Source organism: Crinia signifera, chromosome 1 (genome assembly GCF_055691185.1).
Source record: "Crinia signifera chromosome 1, ASM5569118v1, whole genome shotgun sequence".
NCBI classification, from domain to species: domain Eukaryota; kingdom Metazoa; phylum Chordata; class Amphibia; order Anura; family Myobatrachidae; genus Crinia; species Crinia signifera.
The window spans coordinates 402,566,435-402,578,786 of record NC_139217.1 but is presented as its reverse complement, the minus strand read 5'-3'; the positions used below and the strand labels follow the sequence as shown (position 1 = coordinate 402,578,786).

General features: G+C 40.3%; 1 protein-coding gene across 6 annotated transcripts in view; it reads left to right on the top strand.

The window, feature by feature from the left end:
- FER (FER tyrosine kinase) overlaps positions 1–12,352 on the top strand; it is a 209,738-nt gene that overhangs the window by 4,345 nt on the left and 193,041 nt on the right. For 3 of the 6 annotated variants that reach the window (XM_083151688.1, XM_083151690.1, XM_083151691.1), the window contains exons 2-3: positions 2,736–2,832; positions 7,451–7,526. The gene's annotated coding sequence lies outside the window, so the exon portion shown is untranslated. Of the gene's footprint in view, positions 1–2,735; positions 2,833–5,297; positions 5,367–7,450; positions 7,527–12,352 lie in introns of those variants that run through there. The other 3 variants (XM_083151692.1, XM_083151693.1, XM_083151694.1) reach the window with 3 other exon arrangements.

Here is a 12,352-nt window from a genome sequence, read left to right as displayed (position 1 = left end):
AATTGGGTCTCAGGGACCATTTAACATTTGTTCCTATGTAAAAAATCGGGGCGATTTGGTTGCATGCGATGCGATCGACCCGATTTCATACAATTAAAATCGGTGGTGCCGTGCTAGGAAACAAGTACCAAAACATTTATTGGATCTGGACTATTCAATTGTGGCTGTTTTCACTGCTATTAAAGGCATATTTTGCCAATGCCTTTTTTTTTTTTATCGAAAAGGCATTGGCAAATAATTCCTCAAAAACATCAAAACGGTGACAATATCGCCAGAAAAGTCTCCAAAACACGTGGATTGGCAGTTCATTTGCTGATTCAAGTGTTTTTTCACCACTTCAGAATTTTTCACTTAGGCGAAATATCAGCCCTAATTGAATGCCCCTATCAATGTTAAAATAAGAAATAAACACTCCAAATGAATGTGAACATTGCATGAATTTCAGTTGGAAATAATTTTTATGTATATTTTATTGGATTAACGAAAAACATGCTGTGGAGATTGAGCCATTAGCAACCAGTATGTGTTGCTGCAGTGTGATATAACCATTCATAAACCGTTCCGGGTACCGTTATTGAGGGGTTGTGCTATAGGGGTCCGACAGTCGGGATTCCGACAGTCATTATTTCGACGTCGGGATCCTGACTGGCCGGACCCAGACAGCATGGTGAGCGCAACAAAGCCCCTATTCTATTCTCCCACTATGGGGGTCGTGGATCCCCATGAGGGGAAAATAGCGGGTGGCCTTCGGGAACCCAGCTGTCTGTGTTTTGACAGTCGGGATCCTGGCTGAATTTATGACAAACTTTTAGGAGTCTGTAACAGGAGGTTACAGGGAATACCTTTCCCTAGGACTGGCAAACCAAGCCCACTCAGGTTTCTTAGTAATCAAGACTTACCTATTTCTATGCCATCCACTCATATGCTACTAATGAATTTCACTTACCTGCACATCTTCAACACATTAAAGCTACGTAGGCACTTAGCGATGTGTACCCAGCACGGTATCGCTGCCGACTGTTTACACATTTGCAGATGCCTGGTGTAACAAGGAGGATATGAGGGACATGCTGCATTCTGTAGCTGCTAGCAACATCCCCCTTCAGCGCTAAAGCATGGCAGATGGGTGATGTCACTGGCCACTCCTGGGAGCATGCATTTAATGGGTGCACACTAAACAACATACTTGAACTCCTTTCAGTGTCCGTGTCCTTCTGCAAGTCACAAGGCTGAGAGCAATGAGAGACAAGTAAAGGTTTCGGTATGTCAATAGTCACAATAGTAGCAATGACAATGCAGACAGTGGAATGTCAAACACAGCTTGCCTGCACTGTAGTAATGTCATTTAAAACATTGTTCCCATGTAGGCAATAGCACTTAAATCCTCATGTTTTAAAGTACAGTATTAATGCTGCCATGCTTTAAGTCACATTACTACGGTATCTGCATGCTGTGTCCCCTTGCTGTACATGTTGACACTGTCATGATTGTTTCCATTGACCAACAGCCTACTTTCCACAAATAAAAAGTGTTGCTGTGACTGATGGGTAACGTGTATTTTGCAGTTTAATTGTCTCAGAAAGGTTTTGTTACCTACATAATCATTAATATATTAAAGGCCTATGGAGAATCTGCTCACCGGTGCTTGGAAATGGGAAGACCAGCCACTAACCTGGTTCCTGCCAGCAGTGTGAACAGGGTTTCAAGCCACTTTGAAAGTGGCATGCCTGTAACCCTTTGAGTGCCAACATGTGTGAGAGAGGTGCAAAATGTCCGCTAACAATGCCAGTGTCGCTCATGTTTGTTATATCAATTTAATTAAAAAAATGTTGTGTAAAAATAGATTATATTTCCTATATAAGGTAAACATTACAGGTCATTATGATGAATAAAAATGTGTGCTTGGCAATTTTCACACCTATTTTGACATTCATTTGGAATTCAAAGGGTTAAACCTGTGTTCACGTACCTGCGACAGACATGGGTTTTTAGGTATGTGTGTGTGTGTGTATATATAATTTTTTATTTTTTTTGGTTCGCTCTACATTATGACTGTATCCATTAAGTGCTGGTGAAAGGTACCTGCTTTGACAGCATGGTGTTAATGACATTGACTACTGTAATATCCACAAGTGATACAAGATACACAGAGATATCAGGTGCTTTTATTATCCCTATGCAAAGACTCCACAAGAAGACAGATCTGTTACAATGTGCAATATCGGAATCCCTTAAAACTGATTTACAATCAAATAAAGGGCACTTCTAATTGCATAGGCTTGTGAAGCCTGATCCAGGGAATTAAGGATCACATTTACAAGGCTAGACACTTAGCGGTGGCAGTCATCTGATTGTAAACATCTGGGCAAAGGCATTTATATATTGCTTTGAGTAATATTAATGATTAAGGGAAAGGCCTTCGGAAACATGTAATACATGTATCTTAGGCTTTCTGTGTGAAAACCTTGTGTGGTCCTAATTGCATAGTGAGCTTTACAGCTAGTACAGAACATACGTTTTAGGTTTTACTGGGGACTGCTGCTCATAATTGCTCATTTGTTTTACTCAAAATCTAAATACACTGTTTCTCCTGACAGTTAAGAGCTTTGTATTCCTGTGGTATGATGACTTCTTTTTCCATGCATCTCTCATCCATGTACAGAGTTCCTTGTATTGTGAATGCATAGCCCCAAGCTAAACGGATGTTACTGACACTTGCATTCTTCTGTCTGCAGAAGGAATTCCATGCAAACAGGATTTTCTGACCAGCAGCCTGAAGTTGTTCCTTGGGCTAAATACCAGCTTCAGCATGCAAGGAAATGAATGAACTAGGTATATTGTATGTAGTGTACAGTAACTTTTACTATTCTTTGTCTCACACATTGTTTAAGTTTGTTTTATGTGTGATTTGCACAGTATAAGTTCTGTCTGCATGTTTGTTGACTTGGAGTATTTTGCCATTTTTGAGGTTAGAGAAGGTTAAATGATGTAATTGTGTGGGAAAAATAGAGGAAGTAGTCCAAAAAGATTACAGTAAGTTATTTAACAAATATATTTTATGTGAGTATATATTTGTGTCTCCATAGTATTACTTTATTTTTCTCCTTATTAAATCTGATACAGATGTGTCATTGTATATTATTGCTACAGTTGCACTAAACAGCCCATCCCAGGTGTTTTTTGCACATTTTTTTAAAATCTGACCTTAGTCTTGGTCACGGTGTGATGCGACTAGAACAAGACTGATCAATGTTAAATGTGACACTTGTATATCTGTGTGTAACATAGACTGACTCTATGGTGAGTATTCAATGTCGGTGCGAGCGGCCGGCGAGGGGGTTAAACTGCGAGGATCACAGAAAACCAGTGATCCTCACAGTTTAACCCCCGCGCCGGCCGCTCGCACTATGCAAGGTTCCGGGGGAATCCTCGCAGTCACAGAACTGCGAGGATTCCCCTAAACTACGAGAGCCGCGGCTAGTGCAGCAAACTCGCTGTAATTAGCCTCGGCTCTCGCAGCTTTTGGAGGCACATTTGCAAATTCCCCCTCGCTCAAAAAACGGAGCGAGGGGGAATTTGCGAATGAGGGGGGGTCAGTTGAATACTGACAGGGTGAGCGGTGACTGCGAGCAAAAAGTCCTGCTCGCAGTCACCGCTCGCCACGGCATTGAATATATGCCAAAATATGCTATGATGCAGCGGCTTTTTTTCCACTACAGGCTCCATCTTGTTTCGTATACAGACTCCTTGTCCTAATCTTTACGGTCCCCTTGTTCGCCTAGTTTTATTTTGGTGTAAAAAAGTTGTTCAGTCGTGACAGATGTCTTGCGGCACAATGAAGCTAGTTGTATGTGGTCACATTTGTAGCTTTGCTATGAGTAAAACCTCAACATGAACACTTAAAATACATGTCAAGTGCTCTTAATATAAACAGGGTAAAAATAAGGATAAATCGTTTAAAAATTACTCTTTTCGCACAGCGAGTGATTGGCTATCTTCCAGAAAATATTTTGTAATCTCTGCTAAAGTAGCCCAGAGAATATTGATGAGCAAGGGGTCACTCCATGTCCATTCCAATAGGTGTGTCCACCACCCATCTCTGATTTTTATGACATTTTTTTAATTAAGCAAAACTATTTCGGTAAATATCTTGAGAGTACTGTAATGATTTTTTTTTTTGTGGTAGTAATGTATATAGCTTTTGTTAAGCATCTAAAACAATTGGGGTATCTAAACTTGAATTAACCGAGCATTTTTTTAAACAGAATGTTACACGAAAAATTACACGTATGAAGTATTTGGTACTTATGTAGTATCTGGGCTTCCGATTTAGAAATCGGATCGGATCGCATCGTATCGCATCGCATGCGACCAAATCGTATGCGATGCGATGGTCAAGATTTTTCCATAGGATTCAATGTTAAAATGGTCTGAGTCCATTTTAACATAGAATTCAATGGGAAAAAGGGGTCCTTTTCCTTTCCCCACTATCCAAGTGGGCATGGAGTTGGATATAAACCTGTGGCGAGCGTAGCGAGCCACCGAGCCCGAAGCGTGGCGAGCGGACACAGAATACTTTTTAAGAAATATGCGTCCCCTCGCGGGGCTCGCTTCGCTCGCCACGCTTCGGGCTCGGTGGCTCGCTGCGCTCGCCACGCTATATAAAATCAACTCTATGCCCACTTGGATAGTGGGGAAATGAACAGGACCTTCTTAACATTGAATCCTATGCAAAATCGCATCGTATCGCATCGCATCGCATCTGATTGTATGCCTTAAGGTAAGGCATACAATCACAAAATCGGCAGCCCAGATACTACATAAGTACCAAGTATTTAGGTTTGGGTTTTTGGATTCAGAAGGAAAAGTTACTTTAGGGGGTCCAAATTTCATGGTGATTCCTTAATAATTGGAAAAATCTATATTTAACAAACTAATTGTCAAGCAGTCAAGATATCTTGCAGATATAGTTGTTTTGACATCCTCATTGTGGAGGACATAACATGTCATTTCAAGACGCTTCTCTTCTCTTTTTTGGCAATCTAATGTGGGTGGAGTTAAAAATAAAGGAAGGATGTAAGGAATGCTTTCAAAATCCCAAGTTAAAAAATTATAGCAAATGATAAAGCCACATTGATCTTGGACATATAAATCTTGATATTCTTTATAGGAGCTAATAAATCAAATATTATCATGTAGAGATCTGGTTGAGAACCAAAATGTGTTTTATGCATGCAGACTGATTCTTAAATATAAATCTTTGTCTCAAGTTGTAGTTGGAGCGCATTGGTATGTTGTAGGCTAGAGTTGACCTCCTCACAATGGCAATATACCAGTCTGTCCCCCTATGTCTTGGGCTATCCACAGTGAGTGAAGAAATACAGAGTAAATACTTAAAATGTTAATTTATGTTGAGTTCAGCACCATCACCCATTGACGGTGTACAGTAATGGTATGTGCTGTGAGTACTTAGCGATTACAAAATAACTGTAATGCAATGGTCACCTGGCACGCTAAACATAATTGAAATCAACCACTGACACATTTTGTCCTGCACTGACTTTTTATATTAACATCAATAATTTTTGGAGTCCATCCTATTAAGTGCGGAATATTTCGCATTCTCGAATCATCATCACGGCACCGGGCGCACTTTCCAGCGGACGGAATTCACTTAAAAGTCCATAGGGGGGTGCAAGAAATTTTAACCGAATTCAGCACAGCGAACGAAGGGTGTGAGATCAGCTTAATTCAGGTGCCATTTTCAGCGATTCTGGTGATTCTGCCTCCAGCCGTTGGAAGGCGGGGGGTGCGCGCAAAAAACTCTCGCGCGCCCCGTTCTGACTCGCGCGTCCCGTTCCTAACCCTACCTGTCTCCCTGAAGCGAAGACGGGCAGGGTCCCGCCGCCAAGAAACTGGGGCACACGTGCGTGTGAGACGCACATGCGTCCCAGTCTGATGGAGTCCCTCTCCGCCAGCGCTCACCAGCGGGGATGTTCTGGCGAGCGCCGGCAATGGAAGAGAGGGTATCCATCTTTAGGTAAATTTTTGCCCAATGAAAACATCTGCGGTACTTGTGTAGTTTCACGGCGGCACTTCCCAGCATGCGATATTTGCATACGATTCGAGCTGCGATGCGATTTAGCACACCCTCACTATCCACGTCAGCCCGAAGCGTGGCGAGCACCCTGTTCATACCCCTACTATCCATGTCAGCGTGGAGTTGAATTGGTACTTGTTTCCTAGCACGGCGCCTGCGATTTTGATTGTATCCATCGGGCCAAAAAAATCGCGTCCATCGCATGCAATCAAATCGCATGCGATGCGATTTTTACATCGGAACCAATGTAAAATGGTCCCTGAGACCCGATTTTACTTTGGGCCCAATGTTAAATGCCCCCAGACCCCAATATTCATTGTATACCCACCCTGATGGGTCAAATGCCCCCCCATTGTTAACGACACCGAGCGTAGCGAGCCACCGAGCCCGAAGCGTGGCGAGCGCACGTGCAATACTTCACAGGTATTACGCGGCCCCTCGCGGGGCTCGCTGCGCTAGCCACGCTTCAGGCCTTCTGCGCTCGCCACACTATATGAAATCAACTCCGCGCCGACGTGGATAGTGTGGGTATGAAAAGGTCGGAGGACGCGAAACCGCCGCCCCTCGCGGGCTCGCTGCACTCCCACGCTTCGGGTTGGAGTTCATCGTGGGGTGGCGTTAACAATGGGGGGAAGGGGCATTTCACATGTAAAATACCCATAAGGGTGGGTATACAATGAAAAATCGGGTCCATTGGCCCATTTAACATTGTTCCCTATGTAAAATCGCGTCCATCGCATCAGTCGCATCGCATGCCTTAACTTAAGGCATGCGATGGACGCGATTTTTTTAATTGTCAGGGAATAGCCCTGAAATCGCGTCGGTCGCGTCCATCGCACCTGCGACGGGTGCCGTGCTAGGAAACAAGTACCGTTGAATTTAAAAAAGTGTGGCGAGCGCAGCGAGCGGCTGCGGAATACACGTCAAGTAATCCATGTCCGCTCGCCATGCTTCAGACTCGTTTTCTGCGTCACCTCGCGGGGTGAAAATCAACTCTGGCCCGACGTGGATAGTGGGGGTATGAACAGGTCGGGAGGACACTTACTGCATCCCCTCACGGGGCTCGCTATGCTTCGTGCTGACGTGGATAGTGGGGTGTGCTAAATTGAATCGCGTATCGAATTGTATGCAAATCGCATGCAATATTTGCATGCGATTTGCATACGATGCGATCCGCAGGGAAGTGCTGCCATGAAACTATACAAGTATTTCAGTAGCATCTGATTTGTATTCAGTTTTAATATCTTCTGAAGTGATAAAATATTAACTTTATTGCATACCTTGTTAAATAAGTTTTACAATATTTTTCAGTGATAAAGGCTTTTTTTGTTTTCTTTTTATAAACATAAGGCAGAAACCAGTGGAGACTTGCAGATAACTGGATCTAGCAGTGGACCATACTACAGCTGCCGAAGAGAAGGAAGATGTAAGTTGAGTTCTTTGAGTCAGTGATACAATAAACTTGCTTGGATTTATGCAGAAGCCTACCGCTCTTTCTTCAATTTCAGTACATTGGTGGAAAATACAGATGTGCCGCTCTGTGTTGCTGCCAGCTCGCCATGCGGCTATAGCTGGGTTACGGCGAGACTGGGAAGCCAAGCGGCTCACGCATTTGCACGTCCATTGCCGAGAATGGGACGGCACAAAGGGAGTCGCTCTGATGAGAGCAGCTCTATCTGTACACCTGTCTCCTATGTGATACAAGTTGGACCATAATTCATACATTTTTATCCCATTATTAGCGTCTTATTCACAAATTGGAGTAAATAGGATGCACAAGCAGCTTCTGCTGATTAAAATTATGTGACATATCTATATTCAATGTATTATTGCTGCTGTATCTGCAAAAAAAATGGGAATGCTAGTGTTTTCCTGGAAACAGTGTAATTTAGCATTTTGTTTGCAGATATAGCTGTAGTGATGCATTTTACGGAAAAGGTGCAAAAAAGATGCCCAATGCTACAGAGCTGCACCATACTAGAAGGGCTTTTTACCGCAAAAGGAGTACATAGACACATCTGTGGTTGTGCCTAAGCAGACCAGATTCCTGCTATAAGCAGGTGCATCATTTTGCGTTAATTGTGTAGTTACAGTTGTACTTTTGGCTGATAAACATTACATGCACAAAACAAAACCCGAGTACGGTTAGTGGTCACTGAGAAGAGACTTACTTTGTCATTGCATTTGCTGTGTGAGCATTTTGTTTGTAAGAGGGTTTATTGTGGGATAATTAGAGCATCTTGACGCTTCTTTACTCAGCAGTTATGCATCGGTTATTTAGTTTCCTTCAACACTTCCTTTTTTTGTTGTATGTTTAACACTTCTGAATGTCGGAAAATAAAGAACGTGTTTTTTCTTTAGTTATTTTGTAGTGGGAAGTTTTCAGTCACTTTAGGCATTAGATGCCAAAGCTTCGGCATAATATGTAATTTACCAGTATAACTTCATGTGGATTATTTTGCTATTGCTAATTTGATACAGTGAAAGGCACATGGTAAAATTTGTGCCCTTTAAGATTTTTTTATTTGCTATCACATTGTCATCAATTAATACGTTTTATTTGTCAAATACATCTGGGATTATATTTATCTAACAAAAAAAGAACTAAACCCAAGAAAATATATTACTGTTTTCTATTATATATGAGTTTAGATTTTTGTTGCAATATAAAGCCGTATTCCGGACTGCAAGCCTTCAGTCTTACAAGTGATTTGTTATAAGTATTTTCTTTTTTTCTTTATTACTTTAGTTCATTGTTCATTTATTTAATATTTACTTTATATTATGTTGGAGGTAATGCTGTTTTTTCTTTTCCCCCCCCTAGTTTTATTTTGTAATGTCACAGTTTAGAACTTCAGAACCTCTGCAGCAGTGTTATTTTATATGGGCTGATGGCACTACTAATGTTCCTTCACCTTTCTGTATGTAAATTCTAAATAGGTCTGCCTACAGTTATTCTCATTGCTAGTTGCTTCCTTAATTTAGTATAACTTATGAGTTTGTGGAAAGGAGGATAATAAGGATGCAAACATTTCAATAAAGAAAACTATGGATTTTGGATAAAGGATATCTGGATAATGGATACTGAAACTGTATAACCAATATAGCCTTGCTGTGTCTGTTGGAACTACACAGAATTTATTACAGTTGCAGCTGGGAGAACATAACCCTCAAGGAATGTATTTGTATATGGAATTCATAATACAGTATACAGACACAGTCATTAGGTCTATGACCTTGTTTTGAAGTTTGTAAAGAAGCAATTGGTTGATAAACTCCTAAGTACTGTGAACTTATGCACAGGATAACTGTGTATGTACGAATAGGCTGGTGTGCTGGGGGAAGATGTGTTTTTCATGTCTAGACAACCTTTGAAATACCAGACTACGCTTATACTGTGTGTGTGTGTGTATGTGTGTGTGTGTGTATATATATATATATATGTGTGTGTGTGTGTGTGTATGTATATATATATATATATATATATATATATATGTGTGTGTGTATATATATATATCTCTCTCTCTCTATATATATATATATATATATATATATATATATATATATATAGATAGATAGATAGATAGATAGATAGATAGATATAGAAGTATGAAATAAGTGTCACTCCAGGGGACTTTTTTCAAGCATTTTTATGTTGCAAAATGTGTCAAAAAAGTTACATGTTCAAACAGGTCGACGTTTCGATACAATTATGTATCGTTTTCAAGACGGCATGTAATGTAGTAATCAACAAGGCACAGCATACAGTATGCTGTGCCTTGTTGATTATTACGTTGATTACTACGTTACATGCCGTCTTGAAAACGATACATAATTGTATCGAAACGTCGACCTGCTTGAACATGTAACTTTTTTGCCACATTTTGCAACATAAAATTGCTTGAAAAAAGTCCCCTGGAGTGACACTTATTTCATACTTCTACCAACATTTGTAGCTGGCACCCGGGGCAGTTGCATATATATATATCAAAAAGTGTCCGGCACTCCGCTCTTAAGAAGTAGCTGCTCAGGTGCTCATCCTAATAGTAAATGAAAATGGATGTCACTCAGAATTTCAATGAATAGACAGACAATCGTCATATATATATATATATATATATATATATATATATATATATATATATATATATATATATATATATATATATATATATATATATATATATATACTGAGTGGCCAAATTATTATGAACAGCCCCTCAATACAATGAGGGGACCACCATTTGTTGGACCACCATTTGCCCTTATTACTGCATGGACTCTGAGATGTTGTAGGTGGTATGAGGGATTTGAGACCATATCCGATGAATTGCACTTTCCAATTCCTTAGATTTGATGGTACTGGATCCAGCTTTTTCAAATCCAGCCTGTAACATGTCATTTAGAAGCTGACTGTCTGGTAGGGAAGGGCACTAATGGGCAAAATAGCATATTGTTGGTCATGGGAAAGAGGGGGCTTGGTTTTATCAATGTGACACACACACGCACACACACACGACGGTCAAGGAGGAAGAAATGAACCTTCATTTTAGATAATGGTAAGCATAGAACAACATGAGAGAGAGTTTACAATCTGTCTCTGTCGCTCTCTACACATTGTTGCTTTTACGGTTTTATTGCTAAAATCTCTGGAATTTCAGAATTCCCCATTACATCTGGTATCCAGACGGCTGATAGGCTTTGTCTTGGTCAACACCAAAAGATCGTAATGCTCAAAGCGGACATTGACAAAGGTTGAAATTAGCTTTTTGTGATTTTATTTTTATTTGTCTGTTTGGAATTCTTTCCATACTTTACCATCCACATGGACTCTGATTAGGGAAGGTAAATGGCGCCTAGCGGAAGCGTTGCTAGCAAAGTGAGCCGCGTGCGAGGTGACACAGTACACGAATGGTCGGTCCATGTGCTCACTGTAACATAACAAAGTGATAATGTCGACCTTTTGTCAGCTTTTGGTTTATTATACATACTTTCAGAGAATGCCTATGCAGATATATTGATTACTATGCCGAGATGTTGGTATAGACGATACATGCCCAGCTCTGAATAGGGGAGTGTCTGCTTTACATAGAGGGAAATATACCAATTGCTATTGTTTTACTATTCTAGTAAATGTAAGACATTCCTTTGCGGTTGTGGCATTAAATGGTACAAATACAGGACATAATTCTTACACTATATAGTATATGATTACACAGTGTTATGAATTCTTGATAAAGCTGCATCAATATGCATAATATACCTGCTGCTTTAACCTTAAAAAAATATTAATTTAGAAATGATGGGTTTTTTTTTTTTTTAAATCAATACTTTATATTAAATTTTCCATTAAAAAAATGGGGCTACAGAATAAAAAAAGGAACACAATTGGGGAACCAGGAAATAGTAAAATCAGTGTATACAAGACTACCAGTGGACATCAAAATCGTTGCTAAGTTTAGTTTGGATAATCAGGGCAAGACAAGTTGGAGAGGGAAGAGATACCGAAAGCCAGCTTCTAACCTGTAGATATTTTAAAGTCTCCCTTTGGTAGGAAGTAGGAAAAAGGGGCCAGATGTTTCTCAACAAAGAAGTTACCTAAATTAACCAACCCCCTGGATATGCAGATACTTAGCCTCAAATTTGGGATCAATTACATTACTGAATGCAAAGATGGTAGGGGTGACGGCAGGGTAACGTCTGTGCTACGAGAGACGACAAAGTGCCAGACTCTCAATGCGGCTTTTACGGCTGTGTTCAATTCAATTTGCGAGTGGAAGAATGACAAAGACATCCAAATTAAGTCAGCCAGGCTAAAGGGCGAAGCCTCCACACTCTCAATGTGGACCCAGATTTTTGGTGTGCGTTGCACAAACCAGTCTCTTGCTTTGCTAATAACATTCATAATGATATAAATTTTATCATTACATTTGGTAATCTATTTTTAATAATGTGAAAATATACACTACTATAGTAATATTATGACACATTAGGATATAGCTAATCAAATGCAGTCACATTCCTCTTCTGTTCAGATTTTGGCACCAAAAAATGATACACTTTCAATGCGATCTGCTGCTTTGTGGTAGGCCTGGAAATAGTTTTGTATGAACCCATCGACCCTTGCCCTTGCCCCCTTATTAGTCCTAAGTCCAAAATGCACCTCTCTGTTTATGGGTATGGATGCATAAGAGTGTTTATTTTTTTTTTTTTTATATATTTATTGACAGGAAAATTTACAAAAGAAAGCAA